This window comes from Phyllobates terribilis, unplaced genomic scaffold (genome assembly GCF_046119375.1).
Source record: "Phyllobates terribilis strain yellow unplaced genomic scaffold, ASM4611937v1 Scaffold_12__6_contigs__length_324123572, whole genome shotgun sequence".
NCBI lineage: Eukaryota > Metazoa > Chordata > Amphibia > Anura > Dendrobatidae > Phyllobates > Phyllobates terribilis.
Genome location: NW_027362772.1, coordinates 180,434,807 through 180,461,247, shown reverse-complemented (window position 1 = coordinate 180,461,247; position 26,441 = coordinate 180,434,807). Strand labels below are relative to the sequence as shown.

Genomic DNA, 26,441 nt, shown 5'->3' with positions numbered 1-26,441 from the left:
CGGAAGCCGCGACCCCTGTGACGTCACACGCCTCGACCCCGAGCGTGACCAAGCAGGAAGTACCACCAGCCTGGTCGTAGGGCCTAGTACCCCCGGGCGCCGCAATACCAACAGCGCCCCCTACCTCCGTGGAGCCACCGGCCTGGTCGCAGGGCCAAGTAGCCCAGGGCGCCGCCGTCCTTACGGTGCCCTTCACTTTCCAGGTGCCCCAGGCCTGGCCGCAAGGCCTGGGCAACCCGGGCGCCACCACCACCGCGCCCATAAAACCAAGAGTGCCGCATCTGGGAGAAGATCTGTTCGCCCAACATACGTGCCCGGATGGGCAGCCCTTTATATGGCCACCGGAGTTTCACCATCCTCGACTCCGGAAAGAGAGACCCCTAGACGAACCCCTGATTCCGGTTCCAAAGCCCGTAAAAAGGACCTCGCCCCCGCTAGAGGAGGCACAGTTTGAGTGGGACCCCACCGGAGAAGATCTCATGGGGTTCACTCAGGAGACCCGGGCAGCTGCAGCGGAGCGTGCAGAGTGCTGCCGCCAGCAGCTCGAGGTCTTTGAGAGGGAGCGGAGAGAGAGGCGGGTCCGGGAACAACAAGCCCAAATAAAGAGCGCGGAGCAGAAGAGCCGGGCCAGGAGGAGTCCCCGTGCAGCTCATGGTCCCCCTTCCACCGGGACTGTGATAAAATTCAACATGCAGCACGGATGGGGCTTTATCAGAGACCATCATACCCCCGGCGACGTCTTTGTGACTCGCAGAGACGTAGAAACCCACCTACCGGAGGGACACAGAGGTCGTGACCTTTATATAGGGGACGAGGTCACCTTCACCCGGCACAAGTGTGCCAAAGGACCCTACGCCCTCCATGTGCATCGCCTGACGGAGGAGGAGCTGCGGTGTGAAGAGGAGCAAGAGGACCCGGACGGGTCTGAAGCTAAAGTTAATCACAAAGAAAGAGCAGGAGGACGTCGTCGTTGAGTACAGCAGAGTAGAAGCTGTATATAGTTGCCCGTCGGGGCACAGTGAACCGTTGCTGCTAATATAGTCCCCGTTGGGACCAGAGAACTGAACTGTTAACCCGTGTGTCCCTTAACCCCACTGACCGAGGACTGAGAGCGGTCATCCCTTTCCTAATACCTGGCCGAGGACTGAGAGCGGCCATATCCCTTGTATATAGTTGCGCTTCCTAAAGCGCCCCCTACCGGTTTTATAGAAGAACTGGTTTTTCTTCAAGAGACTGTCGCACTTTACCCGGTCACAAGTTGCACCGTGACCGGAGGTACCAGAAGATAAGAAAGTTTTATATGAAAAGTTTATGCTGATATATATGGTGTTTTATATGTTTTATATGTTTATGTTTATGCAAAAATTGTATGTTTTGGTGTTGTTTATATCTTACAGCCCGAGGACGTGCTGTGATTTACCAGGGGGGAATGTAGCACCCTGAGGATTCGGCTGCTACAGGGGTATTGCACCTCAGCCAGAGGTGTGATATTCCACTCCCGGGTAAGGATGGAGTGTGGAACTGAGCTCAGTCAGCTGCATGCACTACACACATCCCATTTCCGGAGGGCAGACCAACGGTACTCCCACTTAGAAATGTGCAGGTACGATCGAGTCTGTCCTTGGCTGGAGTGGGAGGGGGGTGGTACATCCCAGTAGTGTAGGGGCAGATAGGGGGAGCAGCCTGGGTAAAGTTAGGAGCTCATTGGGTGCTGGTCACCTAAGCTCACACATAGAGGGAGTATTTAAGGTGGGCACCATCTAAGATCAGGGTCAGTCTGTCAGTCTTTTGTCAGAGCAGAGCAGAGGAAGAGAGCAGAGGAGAGGAGCAGCTCCAAGGCCCAGAGTGAGAGAGGAGAGAACGAAAGACCCAGAGGGGGAGAAAGAAGGAACTCTGAGAGCCCAAATACAACCACAGGGTGAAGAGTTGGCAACAGGGTACCGGATCCCAAACTGGTGGGGGCTACAGCATACCTCAGCCAGAGACCGGAGGCCGTGGGCAGCATCTGCCACGGCCACCCACCATATCCACCCGGAAGGCAGACCACGTGTAGGGTCAGGGAACCCAGAGTCAAGGGTTACCAACAGAAGGCCCGAGGGAGCCGGACATAGGTGGATCCCTGGTGGGGAAGGCCAGAGACGAGGACAGGACAGAACGGGAGCTCAGAACCACGCTCCAGAACTACTTGGGGGTTGGCCGAGTCCAGGACCTGGTGGACGCAGCACGGCTCGGGTGGTCACTCAAGGCCGGAGTGACCGGAACATCTGCAGTAAGTAAAGAACCCTGAACTGCACAACCCGACTCTGACTCTCATTACCATCATCCCTGCACTTCCACAACCACCATCCTCTGCACCTGACCCCCTGAGGCTATACCCCTCCCGTTGGGGGTTATACTACCTAAGCTGCACAAACACCATCAGCCTCAGCGGACCCTGCTGCAGCGGCGGCCGTAGTGACCGCAATTCAACGGGTGGCGTAGTCGACATAAAGAACTTTAGTAACATCAGTAAGGACTGCCACACACTGAGCTTGACACCCTGGGCACGGACCGGGTCACAGCCACTCGGAGACTACAACCCCCATCTGATCCGGCTCCGGGTATTCCCCTAAAGAATATGGCCCAGGGGGCGCGTCATATACAAACACCAGGGATTTCAATGAATAAAATGCAGGGTTTACTGAAACTTTTCCAACAAATGTATATCATTCTGATCAGCTCCTCCTGCTCTATAACATCCTTAAAGGGGTTGTTGTGCCTTGGAGTACAAGTCTTCAGTCACTCTATGTGACTGCAGACTTGTGAATCCTCACCAGGGTTGCCAACTTGACTTTTTATTTTTTTCTGGACATCTTGTCAAAAAAATAATCACAGACAGACAATATTTTTTTTTTCAAATACATAGGAAAACCATAATAAATCAATATGATCCATGTCTACAGCCCATAATTCTGATATGAGACATCAGTTGCAGTCACCGTAAGCTGTAAAATGATGATAATTAAAGTAAAAATAATATGTATAAGTTTCTTTAGCTTAAAAAATCACAGACACCTTAAAAAATATTTATGGATAGGGTAAAAAAGTGCCCTATTTTCACAGACTGTCTTGGAATTTCTGGACAGTTGGAAACCCAGATTCTCCAGTGCCAGGCATGAGTGACCGATAGTATGCGATTTGTATACAGGCAGTAACATGCCAACTAGACGTGCACGGCCTCGCTCAATACAAGTGACCTGAGTGAGGCCAGATACGTCTAGTTGGAATGTGGCCAGAAATATGCAAATCACATAATTGCGTTCTCATTACCACTCCGGCACCAGAGAAGCCTGACAGTGAGGATTAACAAGTATGCAATCACATAGAGTGACTGCAGACGTGTAGCCTAGCACCATACAACCCCTTTAATATGTCTTTATAGCTGTCGGAGTGTCCTTTTTCTAATGCAAAACTTAATATACTCACACATAGAGTAAAATATTACTATATCGACTATCTACAACCGAAACTAGTAGGGAGCTTAATGCAAACAGTTTTATTGTAGAGTTTATTGTTGAAGTGTGAACTCCACACAATAAGCTTCTCAGCTCCCCCTAGTGGTGGCTTCAAGCAGCCAGAATTTTTTAAATATATGTCTGTGCAAGGGATTGGAAGTTTTGAACCTGAAAAACATAACTTTGACCACAATGGAATGACATCAAGAGCACACTAGTTATGAGCGAGAGTGCTCGTTTAACCCTTTCACCGAGCACGCTGGGGTGCTTTCCGAGTATCTTTGGCATGCTCGTATATTATGTTAGAGTCCCTGCGTCTGCATGATTTATGACTGTTAGTCAGCTTCAACACATGTGAGGATTCCCTAACAAACAGGCAATCTCTGCATGTGTTGAGGCTGACCAACAGCCGTAAATCATGCAGATGCAGGGACTCGAACATAATATACGAGCACACTGAAGATGCTTGGCAAGCACCCGAGCATGCTCAGTTAAAGGGTTAAACCAACAGGCTCGCTCATCACTACAGCACACACATCAGCCCAAAATTTAGGACCTTAGATTAAAGAAGTATTTAAGGGTGAACTTTTTTTGTATTATTTCTGTAGTTGAATATAAATTTAACTCAAACAAATGTATTATATTTAAATAGAATCGATAAAATCATTAACTTTCCTTAATTTATTACATTTTTTAATTATTAGAAATCTAGATTGTTTTCATATGATCTTGAGGGCGCTATACACAGCATCCACAAGCAAAGCAGAAGTGTAAAGCATGGGGAAAAGATGAAGCTGCACTTTTGATAAAATATGGGATAGATTTCAGGCTGAATCAGACTTCCAAAAGACAAGCTAGGTAAACTGGAGTCAGAGCAGAGGCGGACATACCATTGATGTAGCCTGTGAAGCAGCATATGGGCCGAGAGATAAGGAGGCAAACAGCCAGCTTCACCACACACAGTTCCACCCCAGCTACACCCACTTTGGCAAAAGTGACTGGGACTGGCTTAAAAATGGAAAATAGTCACCAAATTTTTTTATAAAAAAATTTGCAACACTTACAAGTGTTTTATACTCGCTGCAGTGTTGTCTTTATTTTGTGCCAAATTCATCAAAATATTTCACAATGTTTGCTAAATTTGCCACAGCCTCAGATATAATAGCTGTGTTATACTTTTTACACTACTGGAGCAAAAAATCTGACTTTTTTTTTACAACTTTTTAAAAAGTTACGATTCATAAACTAAAGAGTTTGCCAAAATTGGCATCTTTTTGACACCACGTTATTTTCACAGAAGCTTTGATAAATTCCCCCCATTGTGTGGAATCATTGTGCATCCTTGTACCTATATAGACTCTGGAAAAGGAAAAGGAAGACAATTTGCATTTTTTTGGGCTTTAGAGTGAAATATAACAATCCGGTGTTTATAATGTAGAGCGCAGCTCCGGCAGGATACTGCGCTGCGTAGAGTCGCAGGTACCATGTGAGGTTAATAGGGGACTGCAGGTGGCGTTCAATAAAATAGGAAGTTCTGACATTTATAAGGAACTCTGCTGGTGTTTTGCCTCATACTTGTTACCTTTCGTATAAATAAAGAGCACATAGAATTCTATGTAGCGGAACGACTGTGTAAATAGCGATGGCTGTGCCTGTGTGCAAAGCTCCAGCTGTGAGTCAGTGTGACTGTACTGCCTGATGTGCAATCACATAAAGCTGCCTCCAAAATACAAATTTAATGAGATGGTTTATGTTATATAGCTTGTTTACTCTCATGTTTTTCCATAACTCATTTTGCATTAAAAAAATAAGTTGGTAAACAAATTTAAAACATATTCACCAGACAGCCAAAATGAAATACCTAAATGAATGGATGGCATAGCATGACTGCCAAGGTTCATTTTGACTCAGCTATATGTTAAAAAGAACCACGAGGGGCATTTAGATGCAGTAGGTTTTAGGCCAGGCTCAGAGGAGCGTATGAAAAATCGTCCAGTTTTCATCCAGAAAACTCGGACAATTTTCTTCCACACACGTGGTCGTATTTCCCGTCCATGTGACATCTTTTTCCATATTTTTTGACATCCATATCTAAATATCGATATTTTAAAATCTACGTGAACAAATATACTTTCCTAAGTTAATAAGGGTTAAAAATTGTATGCGATATGGATGTTCTGTATAGGACCCAATTTTTTTGCGCACCCTTAGTCTTAGATGAGTGCGTTTCATGCAATTTATGGAAGGGAATACTCCACGCTGCGATTTGAAATAAACTGTCATCGGAACAGCTCTACTGATTTATAATGACCCTAGTGATGTTCGATCTTTACACAGACAGCACGCGCCCATATAATACGATTGTCTGAATGAGTCCGAAAGGTGTTTTCCAATATTATGATACTTATGAAGTAGCCTTAAAGGGTTTGTCCTCTACTAGGACAGCCCCTTCTTGATCTAAATGTTTGGACCTAATAAACTAAAAAAGCTTATACTCACCTCCTGTGCTGGTGCCGTTGCAGCGGTGTCGGCACTCATGTTTCCGGGGCTCTCGTGAGGTTATTATGACACATGAGCCCGGCACCCAATCTGCACTGGCGTCACTGTCTCCGCCTTCGGACAAATCAGACATCAAGAGGAAGTGAGAGAGCAGCCGCAGCCCTGGATTCCTGTTGATGTTCGATTTGTACGAAGGCTGAGACAGTGACGACATCACAGATTGGGCGCTGGCTCATAACAACCGCACGAGAGCCCCCGGAACACGAGTGCCAACACCACTGGAAAGACGCCAGCACGGCAGGCGAGTATAAGCTTTTTTTATTGTGGCCAAGCGTTGGGTATGAGAAGCGGCTGTCCCAGTAGTGGACAACTTCTTTAAGATAGGTCATCAATATCAGATATGTAGGGGTCCAACACCCGGCACCCCAACCAATCAGCTGTTACCAGCTCCACTAGCTGAAAAATATACACAGTGTACAGAATGGATCAGGACAGGTCCCTACACTGTTTAATGGCTGGTACTGCAGATCAGCTAGGTGCTTGATGTCGGACCCCAACTGATCTTATATTGATGACCTATTGGTAATCTGACCTTGTAAAGGAACAATCATCAGAAAACAAGTCGTCATAGCAATTTTTTTGTCCTTTGTTTTTTTGCTTTATTACTCTTTATATTGAACAGAAAATCTGTTTTTTTGCCTTATTACTATTTATATTGAACAGAAAATCCTGAAATCTTGAAGTTTTTCCTCTGGCCACCAGGTCTGACACATCCTGTTGATTACTTTTCTAGTAGTAATAAAAGTAAGATCACAGGCAGGATTACAATGACAGGTATCACCTATATATTGATAACATAGGATCCACCATTTACAATAGGCGACGGACAAAAATCTTCTTCTACCCTCTCTGCACAATGACCTCCGCACAGATCACAGAACATGCCTACAACACTCTCCCATAGAATCCAATGAGTCATCTTCACACTACTGCTTCCTATTGTCAATTTTTCTGCTGTAAAGTCTCCAAATGCTGCTAACAAAATAGCTGCCCCATAGTCATGTACTAAAAAAAATTCTCTGCTATATATTCCCAGGTTTATCTTTTTAGCTTTTCATGAGGTCCATGCACAGTTTATTTTCTTTGAGAACATTTCTCATTTCCAGCATTAGGCTGGATTCACACATACCATCTGGCACTGTTTTTTTTCGGCAAATTAATTTAAAACTTAAAATAATATTTTGAAAATTCTACATACATGTTGTTTGGGCCGTTTTTATGGAGATTTTGAAATTTGTGACTTTTCTATTCCGAACATAGCATGTTCTGGTTTGGGGTTATCTGTAAGGCTTTGTTAGAGAACAGCAACAAAAAACTTTTATAAAAAATAACTTTTTTTATGGTGAAAGGCATTTTATGTTACATTGCCCTAATCAGTCCTAAAATACAAGAATGAATTTATTGTTAGTCCATGAAAATAATTTGCCTATCAGTTTAAATTGTGGCATCTACACATCCCCCTCAAAGGACTAACTTGGTAGGCACCATGATCGGGGCTAGACTGCATCACCCATGGAGCTGAATTTAACTAAAAATTAAAGAGGTTGTCCGCTACTTTTTCATTAATGACTTATCCTTAGGATGGGTCAATGTCTGATATCAATGTCTGATCGGCCGGGATCCAACACCCAGCATCCCCGCTGATCAGTTGTCCCCGGTGGCGGTGGCTGCCGCCAGCCAGAGCTGCTTGATTGCAGAGCTGCTCCATCTTCTGATAGTGGCCGGGGACGGGTACTACACATCCGCCTGCTATTCAAATCAGTAGGAGGCGGATGTGTAATTCCCTGGCGTGGCCACTATCAGAAGACGGTGCATCACTGCAATCAAGCAGTTCCGGCCAGTAGCTGCCGTTGCCACCGAAGACAGTTGATCGACTCTGGTGCCGGGTGTCGGACCCCAACCATTCAGACATTGCAGACCTATTTTAATGATTGGTCATTAATGAAAAAGTAATGGATAACCTTTTTAAGTATATACTGTACATAGACAGACCAAGAGACAGACATATTTTCTTCTGCAATTCTATCACATGGAGAATTCCTTGAAGCTTGCATTGATTCCATGCCATCAGTCTCTTGTAGGTATTACAAGAAGTGATTTTTACATTCTAAAACATTTCACATACCCAAATAGTTCAAGTCTGGGTAGCACAGGGCCAGAATTTATATTTCCATTCATACCTCCCCGTGCAGGTATGTAACATTTTATAGCCTATACTAACACCCTTCTCCTTTTCAGTTCTTCTATAAAAAGACGGAGTTGAGTCTTGACTGTGACATTCTGAGAGGAGCTCTGTGAATGTGTTAATCATGTCTAGTTTCAGGTTTTATGATTTAGCTTTGGTCGGATGGATAAACCGGAGGTAGAAAACTCACAGCCATGAATCTCTAGGAAAGGCTGATTTATTTTTTTATTTTTCATTTTTTTTTTTATAAATACTAAAGGCAGTTATTGTTTTCATCATGGTACTTGATAGATGGCACAAATCCATCCAGACGTCTGTCCGTCCACCTAATGGAAATAAAAATGATCTAGAAGAAGTCTGGTCAAATGGATGATCCTGTTTATATCACAATTTAAGAAACATCTTGATGGCAATATTTTAATATAATACTATTTACATAGAGCATTTATATACAGTATGTCCTTGGGTTCTGCCTATCTGGAAATGTAGTAAAAAGTACTGCAGATCCAGGGAAAATTGAGTGACCACAAATTTGGCTGATGAATGGAGAATACCAGGAATACGACACTCTCTTCTCCCACCACAGACCATGGGAAGTCGACTAGAGAAACTGAAAAAGATGTTCTAAGAGCTGTTGTGCGGTTGTCAGAGAAGTTGTCATTTTTCATTCTGACAATTAAAAACAAACAATATTCTTTTTTTTTCCGTTAGAAACTATATAAAGAGAAAGGATGTTGGAATTTCGATTTCATGATGAGCTGCGTTTGGTCACCTAGCCTGTATCCAAGCATAGAAAGACATGTTTCTGCTCTGTTTCTATCAATCTTGTGCATTTTAGGTTCTGTTCTGCTCACAATTTTCTCAATTTCTCCAAATTTTGGCATCATGGATTGGAAGGGTAGTGCTGTTTGCTGTGTTTTTCCTGTGAAAATGACAGACATCTCACTGGAACCTGAAGCACCCAGTTGAAAGTCAAATAGATGGGTCGAGCAGCACATTTGTCCGTCATGCAATAGATCAAGCACGCCAACATTTATCATTTACAATTAAAACCATGATGCAGATGTGAACAAACCCTTAAAGGGGTTCTCTCATGTTATCTCTTCAAAAGTGCACCGTTCCTCTGGCTTCCTGCTTGCTGGGGGTTTGGCACACCTTACGATTGACAGTTAGAGTCTGCGGCATTTTCATGCCCCTTACCCTATTGTGCACTATTTGATGATGCTGCTTTGCCTCTGCAGCATCAGAAGAGTGCAGGAACACTAAAGCTGGCAAGATCCAGCAATAACAAAGAGCTAGTAAGCGATGAACTTCTTGCCTCAGTACTTTGTAAATGATCAGTACACAAAATTAAAGTTTCCTATGTCCTTGACTACGGAGTGGATTTTTAATAACAAGTAAATTGCAAAGTTGCTTGTTTTTACATGCAATTTGCAATGATTCCATGTAAGCTGATGAGACTATCTTCTTTAGGTGCTCATACCATTGACAGAACACACTATTTATGGAGGGATTGGCTGGCAACTAATGTGTTTCCTGCCTTTCCTCCAATGGCAGATGCTAGGGAAAGAAGAAACATGTTTAATGGCTTTAATTTCCCAATTCTTTGTTCTCATGGGAAATAAACTGCTGCCAGAGATGTCAGGGGGAGTAGTTAGACGACCGTAGAAATCGGACCGAGATCAGAATGCTGTTCATGGGCCAGCCGGCAGTTCTCCCGAGCCTGAGAGCATCATATATTTCTATGCAGCTGTCACGCTCGCGTCATGAGAGCCGCCAGCCAGTCCATGCACTGTGTTCCGATTTGGGTCCAATTTCTATGGTTGTCTAACTGTTGTCACGGGTGTGTCATGTGTGGAGCCGGCTGCAGAAGGTCTCTGCACTTGGCATTGCAGACACCTTCTTGCTCCTCTCATCTCTTTAGTATTGTTATATCCTTCTTTCTTTAGGACCCAGTAGCTACCTCCACTTTCTGCTGCTGATTGACACACCCTTGCTTGGTAGTTAGAAACTCTCAGTTTCTCCAGAGAGGCACCAGTGATAGCTCTACGTACTTCTGTGTTGGCTTGGATCACTAGATGTTGGCTAGTTTCTTCTCTGGTGCTCTTGGAGGACAGTTGGCGTTATCTCTCTGATGTCTGCTCAAGCTAAGTTTATCCCCTTTGTTTGTCTACATTGGTGTCTTTAGTTTGTAGTGGGGCCTGACCAGTGCTCACCCTGTCCCCTCACTATCTAGGGCCAAGGTTTGGGGATATTCAGGGCTTAGGTTCCTGCTCGGTGATGGGTGTGGAACCTATATAGGGACGGTAGGTAGGCAGGGTGTTATTAGATCTGCCTAGGGGTGGCCACTCCCCCTTTCCCTAGTGTTTGGGCTTCCTTTCCCTCTTCCCTTTGTGTTGCACTTAGTCTTTTCCTCACCTTACATGAAAACTGTGCCCTCATAGTGACTAATTCCCCACTCCCCTTTAGGAACACATGCACACTCAGCTGTGATGAGTATGTATGTATATGAGGGCAAAGATAAATAGCTGGGCAAGAGCTACCTAAGGAGTGTGCCAACAGTTAGAAGAAAATCTAAATTTGTGCGCTACATTGTTTCTTCTACTTGATTCATTGGTTACATTTTTCTGTCTTAGTTGACTTCCATGGGGAATCAGTGTCCATATGGCAACCAATGGAAGATGGCAAAATCTATTTATACATGGACATCTGGGAAATGCCATAAAGTAACATTGGCATTGCAATATGACGAGGGAGCTCGTATAGAGAGATACTATGGTCACGTTCACGAGGCCGTAAGCTGCATTATGCATAAATGTAGCACCTTTCACTAGGAGATATATACTAGAATTACCGTCTGGCCTGGAAAGCTTGTTTTAAGATTAAAAACATGAGATTTATATTTGGATAAGCCTGATATATATCTGCACAAGCGTTCCAGGATATATCTTTAATAATCTGCTGTGCCTATATGAAGAGATCATGTGCGTTTTACCTGTCACCTTACATGCTTGCATTGGTTTCCTATAAATCCTCTAATTAAGTTTCTGTTTTCTTTAGGAATTGAGTGTAAAATTTGCCAGCTCTCTGCCATGAAATGAAGCTATGTATTTCTTTACTTGCATTTACTTAAGTATTTTCCTAGAGTAAACTGATTTTTTTTTTCCCCTTGCTACGGAATGATTAAGGACACAGTCTGGCCGAGCGATCTTGGGACCACCTTCCCAGAACACTGATGTTGATACTTTTCTCTTTCAATTTAGATCATTATTATATGACTCATTATATGTTTTTAAAAATATCAAAGTAAATTTTCACATTGAAAACAGAAATAAAACAGACTCAATATGTTTCATTTCCCAAGCAGAAATTGGATGAACCAAAAAAAAAAAACACATAAAAACGTTTATTTAAAAAAAAATATACAAAAAAGAAATGTTTCTGTTTGGAGCGTTGATTCTTCCTTTTTATTCCCCCAAAATGTTAAATACAGTTTTCTTTTGAATGACACAGTGTAACTGGATGGCTGTCCCAGCTCTCTTCCACTCAACTGAAATTAGTAATAGAAGAACTCAAAAATATTACACATTACTAAAAGATCTTCTGATTTCTTATTGAAATTACATTGTTTGCGGGGTCTGAAAGAATCGGCCAGAGGACCAGTTTGGCCAGAGGAGGTATAATGTCTAGTCAAGTGTAGGATTAAGTAACGCAATAGGACTAATATGGGCCCGGGCCAAAGACGCATGACACCTGGAGTGGTAAGGAGACATAATGTCTACTGAGTGGATGAACAGTAGGGCTCATATACACAGTAATATTACAGATTTGTGTAGTTTGCATAAGAAGTATGGCATCCATACCCATACTGGACCTCCGTGGAAATTAAGCAGTGTAAAAATGGAGGAGATAACTACAGGCTCTTCTGAGAAATTCACAAATGCTTCCATTACAAATAGGACTTTCTTACAGTGGGTACGGAAAGTATTCAAACCCCTTTAAATGTTTCACTCTTTGTTTCTTTGCAGCCATTTGGTAAATTCTAAAAAGTTTTTTCTCATTAATGTACACTCTGCACCCCTCTGAAAAAAACAGAAATGTAGAAATTTTTGCAAATTTATTAAAAAAGAAAAACTGAAATATCACATGGTCATAAGTATTCAGACCCTTTGCTCAGTATTGAGTAGAAGCACCCTTTTGAGCTAGTACAGCCATGAATCTTCTTGGGAATGATGCAACAAGTTTTTCACACCTAGATTTGGGGATCCTCTGCCATTCTTCCTTGCAGATCCTCTCCAGTTCCATCAGGTTGGATGGTGAACGTTGGTGGACAGCCATTTTCAGGTCTCTCCAGTGATGCTCAATTGGGTTTAGTCAGGGCTCTGACTGCGCCAATCAAGAATGGTCACAGAGTTGTTCTGAAGCCACTCCTTTGTTATTTTAGCTGTGTTCTCAGGGTCATTGTCTTGTTGGAAGGTGAACCTTTGGCCAAGTCTGAGGTCCAGGTGACTCTGGAAGAGGTTTTCATCCAGGATATCTCTGTACTTGGCCACATTCATGTTTCCTTCAGTTGCAACTAGTCACCCTGTCCCTGCAGCTGAAAAACACCCCCATTGCATGATGCTGCCACCACCATGTTTCACTGTTGGGATTGTATTGGGCAGGTGATGAGCAGTGCTTGGTTTTCTCCACACATACTGCTTAGAATTACCACCAAAAAAGTTCTATTTTTGTCTCATCAGACCAGAGAATCTTATTTCTCATAGTCTGAGAGTCCTTCATGTGTTTTTGAGCAAACTCTATGCGAGCTTTCATATGTCTTGCACTGAGGAGAGGCTTCCGTTGGTCCACTCTGCCATAAAGGCCCAACTGGTGGAAGGCTGCAGTGATAGTTGACTTTGTGGAACTTTCTCCCATCTCCCTATTGCATCTCTGGAGCTCAGCCACAGTGATCTTGGGGTTCTTCTTTACCTCTCTCACCAAGGCTCTTCTCCCACGATTGCTCAGTTTGGCTGGACGGCTAGGTCTAGGAAGACTTCTGGTGGTCCCAAACTTCTTCCATTAAGGATTATGGAGGCCACTGTGCTCTTAGGAACCTTGAGTAATGCAGAAATTCTTTTGTAACCTTGGCCAGATCTGTGCCTTGCCACAATTCTGTCTCTGAGCTCCTTGGGCAGTTCCTTTGAGCTCATGATTCTCATTTGGTCTGACATGCACTGTGAACTGTGAGGTCTTATATAGACAGGTGTGTGCCTTTCCAAATCAAGTCCTATCAGTTTAATTAAACACAGTTGGACTCCAATGAAGGAGTAGAACCATCTCAAGGAGGATCACAAGGAAATGGACAGCATGTGACTTAAATATGAGTGTCTGAGCAAAAGGTCTGAATACTTATGACCTTGTGATATTTCAGTTTTTCTTTTGTAATAAATTTGCATAAATTTCTACATTTCTGTTTTTTTCAGTCAAGATGGGGTGCAGAGTGTACTTTAATGAAAAAAAAAAAGAACTTTTTAGAATTTACCAAATGGCTGCAATGAAACAAAGAGTGAAAAATTGAAAGGGGTCTGAATACTTTCTGTACCCACTGTATATTGTTAAAGTTAAAGGGAATCTGTCAGCAGAATTTCACCCCCAAACTATATATGTGCACATGTCATTCTTTCAAAGACAAGTCCAGCAATGCCTTTAAATGGCCATTCCCTTCCTTCATTACTGACAAATAAGTGTTTGAATTGATATGCAACTGATTCTAAAGATCTGAAGCCTCTGTCACTCCAGCTCTATTTCTCACCTCCTCCTCCTTGCTTGAAGTTATAAATCACAGAGGCCGCGCTTAAAACAACTGCCAGCATTTTTCTGAAGTGGCTTGGGTGGGAAAACTCGGCAGATGTACCGGCGTCTAAAAGATGCCATGTGCACATACCCTAAAGGACCGATGTGCACACTCGAGTGTGGTTGCCCTCTTAAAGAGGTTGACCAGGTTTGCATGAAAGTCTGCAGTCAAGCAATGCGACTGCAGACTTATGGATCCTCACTGTATGCACGCTGCGTGCTGTCAGGCTTTTACGGTGCCTGCACTGGGTGGTCATATAGGCTAGCCTTAACATGTCTAGTCAGAATGTAGCCAGGAGCGTGCATATTGCATACTTGCAGTCACATTACGGCCCACTCCCAGAGAATCCAGACAGTGGCACCGGAGAATCCGGACAGCATGCACCATGTGAGTATTCTGCAGTGTGAGTTTTCTGCGTGTGAATATACTGCAGCCACATAGAGTGACTGCAGGCTTTTGTGCTAACCCTGGACAAGCCCTTTAAGCACTGCCAGCTCTCTGACTGTGCCGTCAGCCTCTAGAACAGGGGTCTCAAACACGCGGCCCGCGGGCCGCATGCGGCCCCTGAGGCTGCTTTATGCGGCCCGCAGGCACAGACCCCTTGACGATCCCGACCTGGTCCAGGAGGAGCCGCCGACAGCAGCGCTGCATTGCCGCACAGAGACTGTTTCCCAGCACTGCATTTCCAATGCCAGCCGCTGGCCAATCAGAGGCCAGCAGCTGATATCTGCGTGTCGGCGCAGTGAGTATGACGTCATTGCCATATGCAGATGTCAGCTGCTGGCCTCTGATTGGCCGGCGGCTGACATTGAAAATGCTGTGCTGGGAGACAGTCTCTGTGCGGCAATGCAGCGCTGCTGTTGGCGGCTCCTCCTGGACCAGGTCGGGATCGTCAAGGGGTCGGACTCTGTGGTGCCTGCGGGCCACATCTGCAGGAAGGCCGCCGAGGGAACGGAGGACAGGTGAGAATCATCTTTTTTTTTTCTATTTTATGTGTGTGAAGAACAGCACAGGGGGCACAGAGCCACAACATGGGGACCGGGATGGGGCACAGAGCCACAAGAGGGGACCTGGATGGGGCACATAGCCACAAGAGGGGACCTGGATGGGGCACATAGCCACAGGATGGGGACCTGGATGGGGCACATAGCCACAGGATGGGGACCGGGATGGGGCACAGAGCCACAACATGGGGACCGGGATGGTGCACAGAGCCACAAGAGGGGACCTGAATGGGGCACATAGCCACAAGATGGGGACCTGGATGGGGCACATAGCCACAGGATGGGGACCTGGATGGGGCACATAGCCACAGGATGGGGACCTGGATGGGGCACATAGCCACAAGAGGGGACCTGGATGGGGCACATAGCCACAAGATGTGGACCTGGATGGGGCACATAGCCTCAAGATGTGGACCTGGATGGGGCACATAGCCACAAGATGGGGACCTGGATGGGGCACAGAGCCACAAGATGGGGCACATAGCCACAAGATGGGGACCTGGATGGGGCACATAGCCACAAGATGGGGACCTGGATGGGGCACATAGCCACAAGATGGGGACCTGGATGGGGCACATAGCCACAAGATGGGGACCTGGATGGGGAACATTGCCACAGGATGGGGACCTGGATGGGGCACATAGCCCCAAGATGGGGACCTGGATGAGGCACATTAGTACAAGATGGGCGCCAGGATGGGGAACGTTGCCACAGGATGGGGACCTGGATGGGGCACATTAGTACAAGATGGGGACTTGGATGGGGAACATTACTACAAGATGTTTTCCATTATTACTATATGATGCTAATTGTAAGACAATATTACTGTATGTGGCCAATTGGGGGAAATAAAATTGTAAAAAAAATAAAAAATAAAATAAAGCATGAAAAAATATTGGGCACTAAAAATGCTGTTTTATATGTAAACTAAAGTAAACACAAAAAAGTGCACGTTTATTATCGCCACATCCATAACAACCCAAGCCATAAAAAAATAAACACGGCAAAAATGTTCAAAAGGTGTATACAAAAAAAATGGTATCACTAAAAATGTCACATTGAACAAAGAATGCGGCCCCCCAAATTCAAATTTTTTCCATGTGCGGCCCATATACCCAGCCGAGTTTGAGACCCCTGCTCTAGAATGTGATTTTGGTAGTCCAGGTACTACTATATAGAAAGCTGCCAAAGAACTGCCTGGGACATATGCAGTAAACTTACTCCCAAAGTAGATGCTGACAGCAGGAATGTCATATATAGAAAACAGACCACATTATACACAAATATGTACTGCAAGAAAGAAAAACCTCCTATTTCCAGTGGAATAGATAAATACATATTTACACAGCTGAAGACAAGTGCTGACAGTCAGTTCTTATTGTTGATGCTTCATAATACTGTGCAATGAGCGGTGGCAGATTCCTCCCTCTCTTTAAACACGCTGTTAACTCTGACTTAGGAAATTTTATTTCCCCATTTGTATATTTGCTGTTATATTATGTTACCTGTGGTTGTGAAGAGCTGAAGGAATGGAATTAGTATTTGGCTGGAGCACAAAACAGATACATGTTGACAAAGGCTGGTGAGCTAATTATTTTGCATGAAGCTTTTCTGATCATCTTCTGTGTGGCTAGACCCTTATAAACTTCCTATCTGATTAAGCGTCTTCTAATTGACTGTAGCTAGTCATCTTGATCTACACTGATGAGGGGCAAACACCCCCTAACAGGCTGTCTGTAGATAAGTTTCCGGCTTGGCATTTATCTCTGGTCATGTGTCAAGACTCCTTAGAATATTGACTTTTAGGGTAGCTATTGCTCTTAGGTAATACTTTGAGAGATAGACTAGGACAGTGTTCCCCAACTCCGATCCTCAAGAGCCACCAACAGATCATGTTTTCAGGATTTCCTTAGTATTTCCCAGGTGATAATTCCATCATATCAAGGAAATCCTGAAAACATGATCTGTTGGTGGCTCTTGAGGACTGGAGTTTGAGAACGCTGGTCTAGGGTACAGTAGATCTATGCAAATACTGCTGTAATCGATGGGATCTCACAACAAAAATGACATTTCCCTAGCCACATTTGAACTATTTGGAACCATTATATATGATTTCATATTGCAAAAAAAAAGTATACGGTTCCATTTGGAGATCTTGGCAAAAAATCACTAGGACCTCCATCTCCAGTAGCAGTGTCCCTAATCAAGAAAGGAGTTGCAGTTCTTGCCTTTCGCTGATGTTTGTGCCAAGCTTTGGGGGTAAACTACAAAGCGGAAACCTGTAGGTGGGGAAGGACCCTCAGCTACTGCCTCTTTTGTCCTCCATGTATATTGACACTGGCAGTTTGGAATTATTTTAGATGTTTTCCACTATAGCCTATAAATCCAAAGACATAACTGTCCACCATGACTCTTGCGCTGACAAAGAATCTATGGCAGAAGCTTAATGGTCACTTTGTCTGAACAATAGGTTAACAGAGCACATCAAACTACACAGCAAATCTGAAGATTTGTCATGACACCATTTGTGCCCCATCACTCAGTGGCCCTGTCGTCTGGCCAATCTGTGAACTGAATACTTCATTTAGGAAAAGCGTTCTTTGCACATGTTATTGCAATTTAATATTTTCACACACAGACGCATCATTATCTGGGAACCCGACACTAGGAGGATAATTATATAATATTTAAAGAGCTTCTTATTTTTAAATGAGAGCATTGAGGTGCGTGATTGATGTGAATAATGTTGGATTTCTACACTTTTTGCATACATGTTTGCATGTCACCAAATGGATTTAGAGCGGGATTTTATTTCATGGCCAATAATGGAGAAAAAAATCCTTACTCATAAATACCATTCCTTAAGCCAAGGATTTATGTGTATCTTATACATATTCCCCATACTTACTCAAAATTTTGGCTAAAGGGTTATATTAATAACTATTCGCTGACCTTACAATATATGTAAAAATAATATAAATATTGGAAAGATATGCCATAATTGTCTTATTGGTACAGGGGGTCTCACCTACGAGACCCTTTTCCTATTGCGATATGAATGCCCCTTTAAAATACAGTCTATTTCGGCTCCCATATAACCATATGATTAGTATTTTGTCATGAATGCCTTCTCTGTCAACTCACAAAGTTACATGCATAGTTATATAGGTTGGAAAAAAGACTTAGGTCTATCAAGTTCAACCTTTCTCCACCAGATACATTCTCTATCACTATAACCCACAATGACTTTTGTTGTGAGAAAATCATCCAGCCCTTGTATAACAGCTGTTATAGTGTCGGCCATCACTACCTCTTGTCGGCATTCCACATTCTGACTGCTCTGACTGTAAAGAACCCTTTCCTGTTTAGCCGCCGCAATCGCCTTTCCTCCACACATAGGGAATGTCCCCTGGTCCTTAGTATGGTCTTTGGAAGGAATAACTCATGTGCTAGTCCTTTGTGCTGACCACACATGTATTTAGAAATAAATTAGCTCACCCCTGAGGTATCTTTTTTTCTAAACTAAACAATCCCAACTTTCTAACCTCTCATCGTAGGAGGAGCCTAACTTTTGCTGGTCATATTATTGGATCATAATATTTTAAAATCTGTTTGAAATTATTTCTTGGTTTAATAAAACTTAAATGATTTTGTAACTAAAGGTATTTTAGAAAACCTATTTGCTTCTCATCTTTATAGACTACAAACAAACCATCTATGTAGTCCTTTGTTGCAGTCATGTATTATTCCACTTGCTCCTACACTTTTTTTTTGCAACTCTATAAAAAAACTTTAGAAGGGCAAATGTGGCGCCCCTGAGGGTTCGACCGCCACAGGGATACTGCACTTCTTTAATGGAGTGCAGTGTTCCACCTCTTAGGTAAGAACAGTGTGATGGTCAGGACTCCACCTCCACATCCAACACCACATTTCTCCACCAGAGGGGGCTAGAATGCACTAGGTGCTGCCCTCCTGGTTACAGGGAGACTGGGGAACCAAGAGTTAATGGAACCAGTTAGTGGGTGAGGGTGGAGGACTCACATTTTAGTGACACTTTAAGTTTCATATTTAATAGAAAGCCATTTTTGCTTCTTGGTCTTTTGTCTTTTGATGGGTCTTTGAACTGTGAATTACTGTGATCTCCCACCCTGAGCGTGGATCCTGTGTGGACCTGCAGCAGATGGGGACACAGCCCTCGTACCTTGGCCTTGGGTCAAGGGTTAGGTTGTAGGCAATGAATGTCTCAACCTGGTCAAGGACCACGACCAAGAAGGCCCGGAGCTTAAGAGTGTAGCTCCACCGCAAATGGATCCCAGGGAGGATGCAGACGGAGCGGTGTACGCCACCGGTCCTCGCTATGCTGATCTATTCAGAGGGATTCCGGCTGCAAGAAGGGTACCGGCCCCCGACACCCGACCTTGCTACTTCATGTCCTGGTCGGGGAAGCCCGGTAGGCCCTGAAGATCCCACCGGGTAACGGAAAGAGCAGAGCCGCCACCCGTGCCCTTTTTCTGAGAGGAGTTCAGAGGGAGACCCGGCCTATTTTCGCACACAGACAGGAAAGCACTCGGTCTGTAGTTTAGGAACACTCTGGTGCGGGGTCATGATCGAACACTGGACTTACTCGGAGGTTGTCGGACCCCCTTCGTCTCTGGTGACCGCAGAACTCCGCGAGTAGCAGGGAGTCGCCTTCCTACTGCCATCTCTTTCGTGAGTAAAGCCTTGGAAGTTCACCCCTATGGCCTCTGGACTCTTTATTCTGCGCTACACCGCACTATGCAGACTTTCTAGACTACTACCCCCGTCATCCTGTCTCTCTGCCCTGAGGCCTTGCTTCACCTGTGGGGAGTAGATACAACTACGGCTGCCATAACACCATGCCTCAGCAGACTGCAGCAGCGCTGGTGGCCTTCACCAGGTGCCACAGGTGGCGTAGTCGTAATCAGCCACTAAACCTGGATAAGCCCATACCATCCTTCTTTTTAAATGTGACGGCCCCGGGCACGGAGTGGGTCCGGGCCACGGCTGCACCCCAACTCTCCATCAAAGGACCCGACTCCGAGTCCCCCTTCTCCCAGGGTAAAAAGGGGCTGTCGAGTAGAGGCGTCACACACACTCCGGGTGGCTTTTACTCACAGAGACACCAATATCTATATAGAGGTTGCATATATAAAATAGTAGCATATTTTTAGGACTATTTTTAAGTTGATTCACTATTTTAGTTAAATTGGAGCAGTGCAAAACTGGTTCCAAAAATAAATAAACCTTTCAATTTGGACTTTTAATTACCTTCAGTCAATCATATCTGCATACAGTAGTTTAGACATATTGGTTCATGCAATGATATTCCTTGATCTTTTTGAAATGTGGACACTGTAGATTCAGAGTAAAGGCAGCAAATCCAAGAGGCGGCACAAATGGAAACAAGGATTTAAGAAGCACACGTGAAACAAACCAGAATATGTGTTAAACAGTACAGTCCTCAGAGTATCCCCCTTCAACTCTGATGACAGCTTCATACCCCATTGGCATTCTCTCAAGCAACTTCATCAGATGTCACCTGGGATGGCTTTCAATTAACGAGTATGCCTCGTCAAGAGTTCATTATATAATCACCAGTCTTCAGAAAGTGATTGCGACCATCATGTGTGTTTTGCTGAGGCAGTGTTGGTCAACAGCTCCATACAGGGCTGAGCCCTATTCCACAACTGTTCTAAGCCAGAATAAGGCAAAAAAACACTCCTCTAAGTAAAGATAAATCACATTCCATCATTACTTTAAAAGATGAAGATCCTTGAATTCGGACAATTGCTAGAACCTTGAAGATAGTGAAGTCATGAAAGGAGGAAGGAAGATCAAGAATTACCTCTGCTGCAGAGGATAAGTTCATCAGAGTTACCGGTCTCAGAAAACACAAATTGACAGTACCTTGGACAACAGCCCTCATAAATGATGTACAGACATAAAGTAGCAGACACATCTCAACAGCAATTGTCCAGATAAGTCTGCATCAGACCTTTATGGTCGGCTGCAAGAAGCCATTAATGAGGACCACAAGCTAGAACAAGAGACGTATTGAGCCAAGCAACACAAGGACTAGATCAATGGAAATCTATGCTGTGGTCTGAGGAGTCAATATTTGACATTTTTTTGCATCAACCACCATGTGTTTGTGAGATGCAGAAAAGGTAAGTGAATTTTTTTCCATGTGTGGAGCCCAACATGAAGCATTGAAGGGAAGGTGTGATGGTGTGGGGGAGCTTTATTGGAAATACTAATAGCGAGTTATTACAAATTCAAGGAATACTTACCGAGCATGACTACCACAGTATTCTGTAATGACACGCCATACGATCTGGTTTGCACTTAGTGGGACCATTATTTGCATTGCAACAGGACAATGACCCAGGCAATATAAGGGTTATGTGACCAAGCAAAGGCATTCCAGGTGACAACCTTATGAAGCTGCTAGAAGAAAGAATACCAAAGGTGTGTAAAGCTGTCATCAAAGTAAAACTGGGATGTTTTGAGGAATCTAAGGTTTAAAACATATTCTGGTTTATTTCACAAGTGATTCTCTACCTCTTGTTTCCATATATGCTCCATCATGGTTTTGTTGCCTTCAGTCTGAATCAACAATGTGCACATTCCAATGAGAACAGGAAAAATCATTGCATGAGCAAGTGTGTCTGAAGCCCAAACAGGTGTGGACAAAGTTGGAAGTTCATAATTGAGAACCTGTAACATGGAAGATTCATTTGACCCAGTAATTTCCTACATGGAAATACTCTACATAGCTGCTTTCAGAGTAGAGAGAAAATCTATGGGAACATTATGTTATAAAATATCAGTAGAAGGGAGGTGTTTCCTCCAGTTTTAGGCTAATTTACTTCTGCCATTATCCTTCTAGTTCTGTTCAATGTGGGACTTCTGTGAGATATGGGACTGACTCACCCATTGTGTTGAAGGTATTCCTGTATCTTCAAAGGTCTATTTTCAAAATTTCAAAATTTTTGAAACGCCACTTTGTAAAATATTGAACTTTTTTGGTCTGTTGGTAGGTCCCCATATATGTTGTAATTACCAGCCTCAAAGCACTCTATATGATCAGTGATGTACCAGAAGTGTGATTCAGAAAAACCGCGATCCCGAAACTTTTCATGGCTCTTACAATCAGCCTCAAATTCTACAACACTTGTCTACAAACACGTAAAGTGACAAAAATTACCGTTATGGAAAAAGGAAAGGAGGAAAATCCAGCAACCACAGGAAAAATATTAAAACATCCCATTTATTATAGATATTAAAAATGAAAACAAGAGAATTAAAAGTACATATTAACGCTAAGCGTCGACGCATTTCGAGCTGTGCAAGTTTGTAATCTTGACCTGATTGTAGCTTTGTTTAAAAATTACTGTTATCCCTAGGACCAAAATAGTCATGGGTTTATGTGTTGAAATTTATATATTTGTAGCAAGGTAGGAAAACAATAGTAAAAAAAAGGAAATAAAAGCATTCATTTGCCTTGCATACCGATGTGTTTATATGACCTTAGCCTTTAAAAATTTAAATAAGGCCCCTAACTAAAAAAAAAAATACCAGAAGCCGAAAACACATGGCTGGTGAGATCTGGATGTCTGTGCAAGAATCTTGTATTTCTGCCTGGAGGCTTAGACCGAACTGCTATAATATAAAGTGGTGTGGTTAATATTTTACTGATACCTACAATGTAAGGCTACCTTTGTTTCGTTGAATGAGTGTTACTGTTTGATCATTTATGAAGGTTTGTTAAAACGCAGACTGTAAATTTTAATTTTTTTTCCTTAATAGCAACATATAGGGCCCTAAACAATTTTGGCTTTTTACTATTATATTCCTGAGTGTTAAGGGGAAAAAAAAATTGGAAAAGATCAGGCCATCGTCATACCTTGTTCAAAAGCCATTAATGATAATTGGAAAGTACACGAACATGGCTGTAGGCTCTCTCTTTAGAATTTACAATGGGCTTTGTGACACTTAATATTGAAATGATTTGCTTCGCATAGCATTGAGCAAACTGGATAAAACTGATTTTGAACATTTTTTTTTTTCTAGTAGACTGCATTGTAGTTAATGGAATTAAACACATCATTCGTAACCGTCCCCGGGGGGATGCGGAACTGAAACCCACGGTTGGTTTATTTTTTTATTAAAATAAATTGCAGACAGCGAGATGGGTTAATTACATACAGAATTGGAAAAGAAACATTCCACTGATATAATTAAACCAATTTTCACAGACAAAAACAGAGAAAGAACTTTTTTTTTTTTTTTGGTCTTTTAACTTGTATCCTTTTCACATTTTGACTGCTCACTTTCTATCTTGTCAGTGACGACTAAATTGGTGCAAAATTACTTGGCCAGAAAGAGATGTTTCTGGGAAGCTTCACAAAATTCACGCCAAGAGGCTTTAAAATGAGTAGGAAGAGCAGACGAGATTCAAAAACATTTTGATCTTTTTTTTATCTTAATTGCAACATTAAAAGGATTTATTTTTATGGTATAAAAAGTTGTGAAAAACATAAAAATTCTATATAAATAGTATATTAATGAGTAATCTCGCAACAGTAGTGGTAAAATCATAGGTTTTTGCAACCTGCTGAATTCTCATACTGTAAAATTCCTGTTGATTTTCTGCGCGGATGCCATGCTTAATTCTGCAGGCAACTTGCAGTTCATTATACTTTTTTAAAACCTCCTATAGCAGAAAGATTTAGATGGTATTAAGGACATACTGTCGATTTCCTATTTCGCTGCATGTCACTTCTGTAGTGAATTTTTCACTGCAGATTTCACTCTTTTGCAATGCATAAGGTATGAACCTTAAAATCCACATTAAAATCCACATGAATTCTAAAAATATTGTGAATTCAGCCTAAGGTTATTTTTGCATGTCACGGATATACCTATGGTGAATGCTATGTGTATTTTCGAGCAGAATTGCTACCAAAATTCAAAATTTTTCTGGAGCATGTTGGGCTTGCAAAACCCTCATTAATATGTATTTGACTGAGAATATTAACTGTTTTGATGATGATTTTCATAGAGAATACACGCCTACATTCTCATCGAATCAATGAGATGTGAACTCTCAACATACCCTTCGTGGTTGACATCAGCTTTTTACCAAGACTACTTTGTATCTGGTAGTTCTCTTGTAGTCTTAGTTCTCATCAAGGATAAATGTATCCTACTGATCACAGATGACAAAAAAAGTCAATTAAAATATTTTTTATTTATGATGAGCATTATTTGGACCAAACACAACAACATCTGCTAATTGTTAACTCAAAAGCAACCATCAAACCTTACTGGTGGCTTAGAAAAGAAAAACTTAAAAAATGTTTCTGGAGCTTCTAAACATTGGGCATAGGAAAGATTAAGCTTTACTGAACAGCAGGCTTGGACTGGCCAACAGGAGAAGCGGTGAATTCCCTGGTAGGCCCCTAGGCAGAAGTAGGCTAGCTCACTCAATACACTTGATTCACTATGTGCAAAAAAAAGCAGCATCTCATCATTCATCCAACAAACAGTTTATTATTATATAGAAGCAGAGGTAAATTTGTGAAAGGGGGTCATGTAATATTTGGATGTAGTTGAACATAGAGACTGTTGAGCATGTAGACTGTGAGCCCTCGCGGGCAGGGTCCTCGCTCCTCCTGTACCAGTCGCTGACTCGTTTTGTTAAGATTATGTAAATGCTTTTGTTATGTATATCCCTATCACATGTAAAGCGCCATGGAATAAGTGGCGCTATAACAATAAATAATAATAATAATAATAATAACAGTGGAACCCAGAATCAATATTACCGATGGGTGATCGACACAACAGTCTGACACTGCTGGGCAGATGATATTTTTGTGAATCACCTTCACACAGTTTTTCTCCAGCCTGGAATTAGCTTCTAGGTAGCAATGGGAAACAGGATAGATTTTTAGGTTTGGTGTTTGTTGAGCAGGTAAAGTAAAGTAGTGATAGTTGTTATGAAACATTTTTGAGCACAGATGATTAAATTAGACTCTGTCATCACAGAAGTGAATAAAATGGATGGCTTAGGCTACAGTATAAAATATTTCACCCACACAGCCCAAGTCAAGTGTCCTTGTGATATACTGTATGTTAATGTAAATTCTATGTGACGTCCTGATGTCACCTACTAAGATACAACCCAGGTAACAGTCTTTATTCCATCTCTAGCTGAAAAACATCCATGTAACAACTATATAACACTAGAGCTCTGCCCTTTCAGATTGGCTGCTGTGTAGAAGCACAAGCCCACCAGGATTTCAGAGCAAGGAGAGCTGATTTCATTACATCAGAGACAGAATACATGGAAATTGCAAACCACAATACCAACAGCAAGAAAAATAACCACATTGAAAAAGGAAAATAAACTTCAATAAGCAGCGACTCTCCACATCTGATTTACGTCTTAGGTTTTATTTTATTAAAAACGGAGCTAACATCAGTTGAAAAAGTAAAAGTGTTGTCTCATTCAATTACTGGAGAACTTTCATTTAAAAGGAAAAAATACGGCAGTACAATACACACTGTCTGGATAATCAACGTAGACAAAGGTAAATCTATATGCTTCAGTAATATGAGCACTCGGTAATCCAACTTTGTTGCTAAGAACAATTATCTGAAAAGTGATAACTTGATTAAAAAAAACACATATTTATTATCTTTCAAGACTCTCTGGGCAAAAGTATGGAGTAACTTTGTTACTGACAGTCTATGGAAGCCCCTAAACAGGATATACTGCTCGTAGCACCTGTTCTATACATGTGTATATGGGCACTTACTAGGTATATGTGTTCTCTTCTCATCAGAGAGACATCAATAGCCACTTTAGAATTGTAATAAATAGCACACGAGATGACGTTAGTTACACTTTTATTATCACCTGCTGTATGGATATAGGTCTGGCTACAATGAGTTGGTAAAATGACCTTCAGTTTGCTGTACAAGGGCAATGCGGTGCCATAATGATGAAGAATAGGTTGACCATAGGTTGGACTGCTTGTTGATGGACATTAGGTAGTTACGTGAAACTGATGATTTTTGGTCATGTTTTTCATCCTCTTCATTATTTAGCAAGGATAAAGGACAGCTGAAATTTTTTACCTGAATTTTTGTTATAAAAAATGTGACTTGTATCCGTCTTGGGAATATGAAACCAGAAAACTTATCACATTATTGGCTTTATGCAGCTATAAAAATTAGCAAGAGGTCGGGAAAACGAGGGGAAAAAGAGGTTCAACCCAGCCGTTGGCGTGAAGCACTGCTCAGAGGTTTCCATACTACATCATAACCTGCAG

At 42.6% G+C, this 26,441-nt stretch overlaps 1 protein-coding gene across 7 annotated transcripts in view; it reads right to left on the bottom strand.

Moving 5' to 3' along the window:
• Positions 1–26,441, bottom strand: part of PRDM16 (PR/SET domain 16) — a 775,410-nt gene that overhangs the window by 738,235 nt on the left and 10,734 nt on the right. The window lies entirely within an intron of this gene.